Source organism: Actinia tenebrosa, unplaced genomic scaffold (genome assembly GCF_029948245.1).
Source record: "Actinia tenebrosa isolate PJP-AT-01 unplaced genomic scaffold, QUT_ActTen_1.0 PGA_scaffold9__36_contigs__length_13948895, whole genome shotgun sequence".
In the NCBI taxonomy this organism is placed as follows: domain Eukaryota; kingdom Metazoa; phylum Cnidaria; class Anthozoa; order Actiniaria; family Actiniidae; genus Actinia; species Actinia tenebrosa.
In genome coordinates, this window is record NW_028292586.1 from 6,791,909 (window position 1) to 6,804,146 (window position 12,238).

At 37.6% G+C, this 12,238-nt stretch overlaps 1 protein-coding gene across 4 annotated transcripts in view; it reads left to right on the top strand.

Moving 5' to 3' along the window:
- The window catches only part of LOC116308459 (uncharacterized), a 31,319-nt gene that overhangs the window by 5,737 nt on the left and 13,344 nt on the right, over window positions 1-12,238 (top strand). For 2 of the 4 annotated variants that reach the window (XM_089024579.1, XM_089024578.1), the window contains one exon: window positions 3,111-3,219. The gene's annotated coding sequence lies outside the window, so the exon portion shown is untranslated. Of the gene's footprint in view, window positions 1-2,786; window positions 3,220-11,307; window positions 11,460-12,238 lie in introns of those variants that run through there. The other 2 variants (XM_089024580.1, XM_089024581.1) reach the window with 2 other exon arrangements.

Below are 12,238 nucleotides of genomic sequence, written 5' to 3' on the forward strand. Positions count from 1 at the left end.
CACGTCAATATCTGCTACTCCCTGTCCCTCGGTGGCAGCAGATGTCCGTTTCCCTGGTTACGCTGTTTACATCCACGAGCCAAATGGTCGCTCGAACCACATTTGAAGCAATGGTTACATTGGCTGATGTTTCTTTGTTCGCAATCCTTACATGTTTTTCTTCTTCTTTGATGTTCTTTCGCTGGCTTATCATTGTTAGGCGACGCACTAGATTTTGACTGTTCTTGGACCTTGGCATTTAACTCGGCTATTTGCGCCTGCAACGCTTCAAGAGTTGACATAACCTTTGACATTTCTCTGGCTGATTTTTGGCTGTTGTCATTTATTGAAGACACAGTTACTTTGTTTCCCGTGCGACTTGTGTTGAACTTTAGTTGCCTCTCTCCCTCCACGGAAACTATTTTATTGAGTGTCTCCATGAGTTCCTCGTCGCTGGATTCGCCAGTTTTAAGAACAAATCTGAATTTGTTGCGAACAGTCTCGTCACGCAAGCCAATTTCAAGTGCATGAGTAAACAGAGATTGTACCAAAGTTGCATCGTATTTCAGTGAGTCGTCAGCTTTAGATGCGAAGATTATTCTTTCCCTCAGTGAAAGCGCTCGTAGCAGAAAGTCTTGTGGGCTTTCTTTTGTGTCTTGTACTAGATTTGTTAACTCCTGGTATAGTTCCGTTGACGATTTCTCCCGGTAGTGTACCCTGATGATCTGACGAAGCTTTTGTAATGTGATCTCTGTCATCATTTCTAAATAGTCTTTCAGCTTCGAATTCGGGCTTATTGCTCGAATGACTGCATCGACTATCTCGTTTTCCTTATGTCCCCTCATTAAAGCATTGTCTATTTGTCGCATTAGTCCAACAAACGATACTCTGTCCTTACTGTCCCCTCCAATCGTTCCGGCTATTTTAAAATCTCTCCTCAGGTTTAAATTGAGTAATTCTCTCATGGCATTGTTTACACTATCCTGAGTCATTGGCGTTGACGCATTAGCAACGTTGGAATTGGTGATTTCCTTCGCGCTGTCTCCAGCTGCTAGTGGCGTTTCTTTAGATACAGAATTGGTGTTTTCCTTCACGCTGTCTTCAGCTGCTAGTGGTGTTTCTTTAGATACAGACTGCTCATTTTGAATCTCAGCATGTGTATTTGATTCCTGAGTACTGCTCGCTGCAACATCCACGTTACTCACGTTTTCGGACACGATCCCCCACACATCGTTTAGGAATTTTTGCAGGTCGTCCCCTTCAAATTCCTCGGTGCCCAACTCGAATCGTTCCCTCAGCTTCTTAACTTTATATCGGCGACTCGGTTGGCCGCTGATATCCACTTTAAGAAACTCCCCAAGCGTTGCGAGTTGATCCGCGTTCAGTGTGTATAGCTTCTCCTCGATCTTAAGCTCTAATTCCTCCATAGTGAATGTGTCCGATGATCAATCCTTATATAAATGGTTTCCAATACGTCTGAGCCCCCAAAAATATGTTAGCACCTCCAAAACGTACACAGATACTAACAAATTATAGAATCTTCTTGTCTCCTTTAATCGTACTTTGTTTGGTTCTTTTTGAGTCTACACGTGTCTACATGTATATAATATCTCATTACCATTTACGTCATTTTCACCACGTGACAAAAGCATTTTAGAAATTCCTATTTATACAGACCCCTGGGGTATTACCTTTATTATATCCTTGGCTTACATTTAATATATATATTACATTATATGACTAGAGAGTTGTTAGGTCTCTCCCTTGATTGAAGGGTTTTCTCTGGCGGCTTTCCTGCCTGCTCAAAACTTTAGACGATATCTAATACGTTCTGTGAATTAGCCATGCCCTGTCTTAGATCAGCCCAGTGGTTGTTTCAGGGTTCAATCTTTGAATTAGCCATGCCCTGTCTTAGATCAGCCCAGTTGTTGTTTCAAGGTTTGATCTGTGAGTTGGCCGTGCCCTGTCTTAGATCAGCCCAGTGGTTGTTTCAAGGTTTGATCTGTGAGTTGGCCGTGCCCTGTTTTAGATCAGCCTAGAGGTTGTTTCAGGGTATGAAAAAAATTAATATTTTTGATTTAATGTTTTGCGCCCACGCCAAACTTCCTTTCGCCCGTCACCTGAGTCTAGCTGCTTCGTTATGATTAACGTCATGAAAAATATTGGAATAATGTCTTGTATTTAATATATTCAAGGTTATTTGTTCAGGAACCAAATTTAAGTGTCTTGATACAAGATATGTCCAAAGCCATCGTGATCAGCAATAAAAATCTTAGTTAATGAGTACTTGAATCGTTAATTTCTCAATCAGTAACATTTATCTTCGTTAATTGTCGAACCAGTACATGATATCATCTCTACCTAGTTATTACGTCACAATACACCTTCGTTCCCTCCCCTGACCCTCCCCAAGGGGATGTAGATCAAGAGGCATCTTGACCTTTGGTCGTCCCTTTGCTCAACAATTTTTTTTAGAGAGATAGAGGTAAAAAAAGGAATGCGTTTTCGAATAACAATTCGCACGCAATAGAAGTTCCGATCAGAACTTCCGAAATGCCTAGGGAAGGCGACACAGGAAACCCAACTAAACATTCCGTGACAGAGCCGAAGCGCTGGTAGAGAATTGACCCGCCATTATGATTTCCGTCTATGGCATGCTGTAAATCAATTAGTGACCAACAGTTTGTTTGTCTCAGTGCTGTGATCTTTCTGAACAGCTGATACGTATTACACGTTGGCCCTAGTTGTCATATACCTCACACATGGCTTACAGCACGTCTGTACCTTACAGTAGTGCATCACAACACATGCTCATTTTCTTTCACCCTTGTTGCTAAAATAAGCCAAATTATCTTGACTGATAACTTCAGCTCCTTTGCGAAAGATTGTCTTAAACTCATGTTAAGAGGGAGATGTTTTAAAAAGGGCAGATTGAGCGACAATAACAAACGCTTGATGAACATTTGTTTATGCGTTTTGATCGGAGATTACATTTGCATGGCGCCTTGGGTCTCGAGACCGATAATCAACACGAGCTAGTAAACCATACGTGTTAGGGGAAATAAAAACCTGATGTCCCGTGGATCCTGTTCGATCTGATACGCATTGTCTTTATACTCTCTTACACATAGGACTGTACTTCCAGACGAGTCGTGTCTAACAATCTACGGAGCTGTTTCGTCAAGTGCTCTCAAGCAAGGACACTGTATCGAAAGTCTTGGCTCTCAAAACTAAAAACTGGTATGTAAGAAAATGTGTTCTTTAAAAGATTAAACCTACCAAGACAAAGAATTGGGTTGATAACGCTTTTAGCGCTCGGCTAAGATTAAAGTATTTCGAGTTCCGTTTTTGTTTGTCGGTTAAAGTCTTCAATCCTTTGCTAAAATATGGGCTAAGCGTATGAGCATTTCACTAGTAAGCTTTTGGTCGATTAAGGGTACAAAGTAGTTGGTAATCCGCAAGGATAGGTTTCAAATGACTGATTTGTGTACACTTCTAAGTAGGTGTTTAAAAGCTTATGACTTTATATGACTTTTTTGTCAAGTGGTTTCGGGGTGCCAGCTTATCGACGTTTTTCGAGCGCATCGCGTCAAGTCACTGGACATAGCATGTCCATTCCTGACGGAAACCCAACATGGCCAAGTTTGCAAAAAGCGCCTCTTAACGCGCCTTACCATCGGTATTTTGGCACATATAAAAATGAACTGATCATTCCGTCATTTCAAATGGCAGATGATGTCATAAATCTAGCCTTTTTGAATTTCCATGTTTAGCGGCTACGTTGAAAGAAATTCCCCAACAGTCGCATATCCAATTGTAGCGGTAAATTTGACTCTAACCGGCGAATTCCCAAAGTATCTCCACTCAATATTTACATTTGCTTAGCTTGCTTTGACTTCAATGAAGCAGATGGACATATTTATAAAAACGATCTTTCAATTTCGAGCTGAGAAGAACGCATAAATAAGTGCGGGAGTCAACATGAATGCAAGACGTTCCAATAACGCATGACGCGCGCCATAACAAACTATTTGCTGATGGCGCTGCATTGACTACTGTACCAATTCTATCAACGCTTTTCAATATTTTAGACAATTATCATGGATCAGAAAAAAAAACACAGAAAGTCGTTATCTTTGAATAAAGAAAAACTTCATTGATCACACGGGCTATTTAAAGATCTAAGATGGTTTCGTTGACTCTGGAATCCGGAGCACTCTTTTTGCAAAGTGATTCAAGATGAAAAACAAATTACTTTGCCATCAACATTTCCCCCCGAGGGCATTGGGGTACAGATATACATTTCCTTTTATCAAATTGCCCTCTTAACAAATTACAAATGGTCGAGGTCTTCGAACGAGTACGCAAATAAAAATAGATTGTGCTAGGAGAAAAATATCAGGTAGAGATAATCCGCCTTTTCCTTGACCTTCAAAGTCTCAAAAGAGCGTTTCGTGAGACCAGCGCCGGAGTTCTCTCGTCAAAACTGAAACTCGCGACCAATGACTAACCCCGATAATCTAATAAAATGACACGGTAAACGATACTTATTACAAAACTGAATTATTCCTAGTTTATAACTGAGTCTCTAAAACCAAGTTTGCCGACACTGAGATTATTCGATGTCCTGCCGAACTCAGATAACATTTTAGGGCCTGACAAGAAGTCGCTTTTTCGTGTTTACAGATTCTGAATTTTTTGTTTTCAGAAAAATTCTCCATCCCCAATCCTTAATCTTCGTTTTAGTTTTAATCCTTTATAATACCGACTCAAAGAAAATACTCGATTCTGATTGGACAAGAGGAGTACAATTAAACCCCCCCTTTTTTTTTTTTTGGTGTATTATAAACAAAAACTCGCACAATCTTCTCGTACAATTTATTAAAAGGCAGTTTTGAAAACTTTCAAAACATCACTCGTACCTATATTAAATTCCGAATTGTACTCGAGATCGTGCGATTTCCCATGCTAATCCCACAAAGATCCATTAAAACCAACCATCCTGGTAGCGTATAGTTTTCCTCATAAAGAAAAGTGGTCATAAAGAAACAATGAGAAGTAGAGAAGACTAGTGTCCTCTTCAGTGCCTTCTTCCTAATTTCATCATTGATAAGAAAATCTTTATAGTTGTCCTGCCTCGAAATTTAATCACGAAAGAGGCGAAGAGAGTGCTCATAAAGAAAAATGAGAAGTATAGAAGACTAGTGTCCTCTTCAGTGCCTTCTTCCTAAGTTCATCAGTGATAAAAATCTTTCATATGATTCTGCTTCGAAATATTATTTCAAAAGAGGCGAAGAGAGTGGTCATAAAGAAAAATGAGAAGTAGAGAAGAATAGTGTCAGGATACTTCAGTGCCTTCTTCCTAAGTTCATCGTCGATAAGAATCTTTCATATGATTCTGCTTCGAAATATTATTTACAAAAGAGGCGAAGAGAGTGCTTTTAAAGAAAAATGAGAAGTAGAGAAGAATAGTGTTCTCTGGCACTCGCCATAATTGATCATTGATGAACATTCCATGTGTGATACTGCTTCGAAAATAATCATTTACGAGAGAGACGAAGAGAATATGGAATTAAATTGATCCCCACGAACTCAAACCATTATCGTTCTAATCATGAAAAATGTTCAAAGCAGAAATGGGATGGCAAATGTAGCAGCATTAACACTGACGGCACTTGCCGGACCAAGCAAAAGTAAAAACGTATACATTCGTCTGAAAACATTAATAAAGAAAATTGAAAAATTATAGCATATTCAGCTTAAGAATAAAAATCATTTTAGATAGATTCCGCTAGCTCATGTTTGTGATAAATTTTGCCAACATTCGAAGTCTTAACAACTGTCTGATAAAACCGTTCATTTCACAGATAATCAGTGATGTAGTGGCCGAAGGTTACTGGAGACCTTCAGGGGTATGTTTCGTTTAAGACTCTCTCTTCGCAACACTTTAAACAAGACCCCATGAAACTATATATTGTTTTAAAGGTCATATAATAGAGATTCAGAAAATAGTATTATTTGAAAACGATTTTTTAATTTGAAACAATGTCGGAGCCTTAAACACAAATCGGGCACGTTCAGTAGAGGTGAATTAATGGACGTTTAATTGCGCAAGGAATATTGGTTTGATTCCTATAATTACAAGGAACCTGCCATCATTAGATGTCTAGATAATAGTAATAATAATAATTTATTACTTATATGGCCCTATTTACAATAATAGATCAATAGCGCTTTACAATTTAAAGATATTTAAATAATCGGTATCTAAATAAAAGAGACTGAAATGCCTATTTACAATAAAAATCAATTAACAAATATAATAAATAATATTAATAAATAATAAAAATATTAATTCTTATTAAACGCTTCTTTAAAAGATACGTTTTAGTAACGTTTAATAACGTTTTTAATACGTTTTAATATACGTTTTAATACGTTTTAGATGCCAGCGAGACATCTAGCTAGTCATTGTTTTATAGCCAACGACGTAAAAAAGATTTTACATTTGAGACATGGCTTGAATTCCAAATAAGATACTTGAGTTATGCGTTTACTGTCGCGCCTTTCTACTTGACTCTCTCTTGAGATCCTAAGTGGACCTAAGTGGCACACTCTTTACATGTTTACTCTTAGAAGGACTTGTACTTCAAACTAAGTTGTTACTTCAAGAAATAAGTTTAAGGTCAATACACTTGGTAATCGATACCCGTAATAACTATCCTATCCTTGCTTTGATACACTTGTCAAACGTCGCATTTTTCAGTGGCTGGTCTAAGTATCGAGAAACACGAGTCTGTTATTGGGTCGAGTTCTCGATTGCTTTACACAGCGACCGGCTTAAGTTTTGATCCGTATAAATCAATTTTCGAGGGGATATTCTTAAGTCTAAATCAACCCGGCAATGAAGTAAAATACTGGTTATAAGCCCCCCCCCCCCCCCCGAATATAAGCCCTCCAGGTTATAAGTTATAACCCCATCAAAAAACCCTTACGAATGAGTATCAGCACAGAGCTTATAACCAGGATTGTACAGTATTTAACCAGTGTTACTAAACACGCAATCTTTGAACTCAGCAACATCTCTCGCATATGTGACCATCCAAGTGAGTTCAAAGATCATAGAATTTTAGATTGACTTTTTTCTCCCCGCAAACGGCAAACGTGACCACGTTTTCATCGTTTTCCTTTATTTTACTTTACCTTTTACAAACCTTCTCAAAAAGCGCAAATACTCTTTTGTTTTTCTACTACTTGGATTTTTTTGCGATTCTTTTTAAGCTATTTAAAAGAATTTTTAACTGGTCAACTGACGTTTCACGTTTGCCGTGAACGTAAAGTTTGGACTCAGATTATGCTTTTCAGTATTTTAGTCATTCTTTCCCCAGTCCAAACTGCAAATTGTAAAAATAATAAGAAATTTCGTTTGATGCGTTTGGTTCATCAAAAAGCTTTTCTCCTCTTCATTCATTCATGTGCATCAGTCAATATTGTCCTGTTGTTCGTTCAGCGCGAAATTAAGACTATAGTCGACATTAGGAAGAGAAACGAACACAGGAATACATACGAACTTGCCGGAAGCACTGATCTTGTATTTCACTCGACTTTTATTCATATAAACTATTTATCCGACCTTTTTTTTTCTTTAATCTTTCTATACTGTTCATTATATCAGTTCAGTTTTTCGGTTGTGGGCCCGCTGACATCCATTGCCAGATTAGGTTTGGGACTTTTAATTTATTTTTTAATTATTCATTTATTCCTTGCTGTTTTTTCTCTCTCTCAAGGTTTATAAAACGTTTTCTGATCTTTCTATCTTTCCATCCACCCATCTATCCTATCCATTAAAGGGCCACTTGGACGAAAATCGCTCCAAAATTAAAACTCTTTCATTCGAGCTGGAACTTTGCTGAAATAATCTAGGATACATTAAGAACCACCCACTGGAATATCTTTCTGATATTCGAAAGGAAAGGGCCAAAATTTTACGATTTATTTTCGTCCGCCATTAATTTCTTTGAATCACAGAATTCGACTCAAGAAGACTGGCACGAGTACTTATGACGTCATTTACTCAACCCAAACCAAAACATTGGTGGGTAATGTATGTGCCATGTTCGTAAAACTCGGTTTATTTGGTTTATCCAGAAAATATTTAATGTTTCATTCGGTTTCCTAACTACTATATGACCAAACAATGTCTAGGCGCTGAAATTTTTCAGTTTCAATAATACTGACGATCATAATTCGAAAATTTCAATACATCTCGGCAAGCCAAGAATCACAACAAAGTAGGACGCATGGACGAGATTCTAGCGGTTCCATCGCGCGAAGTGACTGAGATATTCGGGATTCGAATCATTTTAAGGATAACAATTTTTCAAGGTATATTTACATACAAGGGCAAAGAACAACCCCACAATTTGGGTCCGCGAGACATCCGACACAATGAAAGAAAAATCTACGAGCTGAGTGACAGACGCCGCTGTCGCGCGAGTAATAAATAAGAAACCTTTGACATGTTCTATTACAAAGATGATATTAGATAATCGTATGTTTGTACCTATTCAATGCATAATAAACATTTTGAAGCAAATAATAACCGTTCTGTAGTAAATCAGCTAGGAGAATTACGAGATCACATTCTAAATTATTCGGCACATAGATCTAAGTATATTGTCACAAATCTTTATATCACAACGCAGAATTCAAAAGGCAATCGGTTGTTTTCATAACATCAATCACTATTAGATTACATTGAAACTTCAAATTTAAGATCTTTATATCATGGACATTAGGTAGCAAATACAAATAATGAAATGAACGTAAGGAATTTTTATGAAAACCTCTTCCCAAGCATTGCTTCTTCTTCTAGTTCGGCTTCATCTTCATACATTATAATTTATGGTTCTAACTCTTCAGGATTGACAAAGCGAGCGTCCAAAGGAGTTTCCATCATATTTGAAGAGGTATCAAAGGTTTAAAAAAAGTCTGTTTAGAGATTCTTTTCACGATAACGCGTTTAAAACATCAAATAAACTTCAGGTAATTTAACAAGAAATGTATAGTCAAAACGACGCTAACATGACAGTGTTGAGTAAATGACGTCACAGCGTAAAACTGCTGTACATAATGACTCGTTGGCCGTGACACAAAGAAATTAATGGCGGACGAAAATAAATCGTAAAATTTTGGCCCTTCCCTTTCGAATATTAGAAAGATATTTCAGTGAGAGGTTCTTAATGTGTTCAAGATTATTTCAGCAAAGTTCCAGCTCGAATGAAAGAGTTTTAATTTTGGAACAATTTTCGTCCAAGTGGCCCTTTAATCGAATGCTCATTTATTTATTCTTTCATTCATCAAATTTGCCGATCCATTAATTCGTGCTCGTTCATTCATTCATTCATAATTCGTTTATTTATCCAAATTGTTTATGCATTCCATTCCATTTATCAACCCATTCTGATCATTCTATATTTTTATTCACCCATCCATCCATCCATCCATCCATCCATCCATCCATCCATCCATCCATCCATCCATCCATCCATCCATCCATCCATCCATCCATCCATCCATCCATCCATTCAATCAATCATTTATTCATGATTAGTTTATCGTTCTTTTTTTTTTTTTTTTTTTCAATACGAAATCTCCAACTTCTTCATTTTGTCTTTCCCCCCATTTCTGATTCATCCCAAATCACTCACTTCCTCATATAATTTTCATTATGTATTATCAAAGTTTCTTGTTTCATGTTTTCATTGCTATTATTTTACCCATCCCTTGCGGCACCGTCTGCGACATCATACATAAAAACTTACTTTTTTTTAACGCAATGCTTCGAGCGATTGTGAAATCATAGTAAAATAACTGTGGTTAGTTCGTTCAGTGTGCTTTGCAAACTTTTCTCCGTTTCAATGTTGAATCGTGAAACAGCTTAGGTTGAACTTTTCATCGACGATTCAATATTACATACAGAAAGAACAAATATTCTCATCTAGAATAAGGGCGACCACACCTGTCTTCAAAAAAGACAATAACCTCAAATGTTTTGATATTTAAAAAGCTTTTTTTCAGCGGGCGGCAGAAATAAATCAACTCCATGCTGTGAACAATGGCTCAAGCAAAACCGGTTCTTTCTGCTGATAACTCTAAGTGGCGTAAAAACCGTCAGAAATCAAGTTACAAGCCAGCTCTGTTTTCACCTTTTTTGCTTTTCTTTTAACACTAAAAGCTTCTCATTGTGATGGTGACCTCGTCCAACACCTCTTTTGGTTCGACCACGTTTTCGTGCAGAGATTAGAAAACACCGTTGAAATAAATTGTGAGAGATATTTTGAGTTAGTCAAAACAAACCTTAGCTAAACTGCGGCTGATAACCCACGTTTTCTGTAAAGTGCTGTATATCTATAGAGAATGATCTTTACAGTCAAAGGCATAGATCTCCAGCGTCTCTTTACATTGACACTATAGTCGTCCTAAAGTAGTTTTAGTCAAAGAGGTTTTCTGCTTAGCCCTCCTGTGCGAAGCACACCGACCCATGAACTCCATATTTGCGGCTTTCCTGAAAGGGTTGCCGGTACGCCATCAATACATTTGAACAGTCAAAACATAAATTTGGATAAGAAATACGCATGATACTGATAAAATAAGGGTTTATGAAAAGTCAACGAAGATTTTGGACAGCTCACATGTCTATCTGAGTGAAGTGAGCCACAACAAAATCAAAATTTGTCCAGAAAGAAATATATTTAAGGTTTCTTGGAGTTTTATTCTAATCGAATCTGGTGCGCTTTTTGATTGATTTGATTTATTTGACGATTAGTGGCGAAACAAAACACACTGTGATCACAAAATTGAAAATGGAAACAAAAGTGAACCCATGGGGGGTCAACGCGGGGGTCTAGTGGTTCGCGATCTGATCAGCCTTCAGGCAACACTGCAAACTTAAAGTTGCAAAACTAACCAAGACCAGATAATACAGCCATTACCGACAAGATGACCAAAAAACGTCAATAAAACAAACACTATAATAAATCATGAACGCGCTAGCCAGAACCGGGGATCCAGTCTTGCTCTCTTCCTTGTTTCCTTTGTCTTTTTTTCTTTCATTTTCTCGTTAATTTGTTGGAAGAAGTTTGTAATTTCCTCCCAATTTATTGTTCATAAACTTTGGTCGCTATGCCGCTTTGGTTCCGATGTTTTTGTATATCTATATTCCAAAAGCAAGAGTCTTCTATAGCTGACGTACACCGATTATTATGGTTATTTTAGTGTTTGAATTGGGAATAACTTTTGCGGTGCCATAAGAGAGTCATTAGTGAGCGGCCTAAACGCTTAGCGCTGGGCAAACCGGCTTCGGGGTTGATTCTCGTTAGGATAGTTTATCATGATCCGCCCTCACTGCTTCGACCAATATCAGGTCAGCTTTTCCAAGAGAGAGCTCTAGATCTAGTTGCTGTCTACTGGCACTTAATGTAAGTATTCCTTGGAGCCATAGAACAGATAACCATTGGTAACTTGCATCGTGAGGGCTAAGTTACCTATGATGATAACTAGAAGAGATGGATAATAACCATGATAACTATGATGATAACTCCTTAGCGGTTTTCCAAGTCCATTGTCTGGACTAGCTTACTTTTATTGAAGTAATCTTAAGCACTCCAACCACAGACCCGCTGCTGCCTAAGAAAAATATCCATGTAGTCAATAAGAATTAGAAATTTGTTTCTTAGAGAGAATATAAGGATTCCATGAATTTTGCCAGACCCATTTGCCACCGCTGCTGTTGTGATAAATGTTACCGATAAGTGGTAGAGTAAAACGCGAGCAATTACTGTCGCTTACTGCGGGATTAATAAAAATCCTACCCTTGTTTCGTCTCTATACACTTTCCAGTTAGTCAATTTGTCTATGTTTTCTTACGGTCTCTTTTTAGGCATATAATCATGTTGCTATAGGATAGATATCATACCCAAAGTAAAAACGAATCCATAAAGAATTCAGGAATTCAATTAAAGACAACGCTTATTGAATTTTCAACGGAAATTCGATTTTTTTTGCAAAATATTTTCTGTCTGTGCCGCGAAAATTGAAAAAAACTCGGCGACTTCCTAATTTCTCAGGAAGTAATTCCGTGGCATAACCGCGTGACAGTAGTAGCGTGACGAGGTTTTTTAATCATTTCCTAAAAAAGGTTTACAAATGCGATAATATGTTGATTTTAGAGTGATATTAGTATTCGAGTAAATGAGGT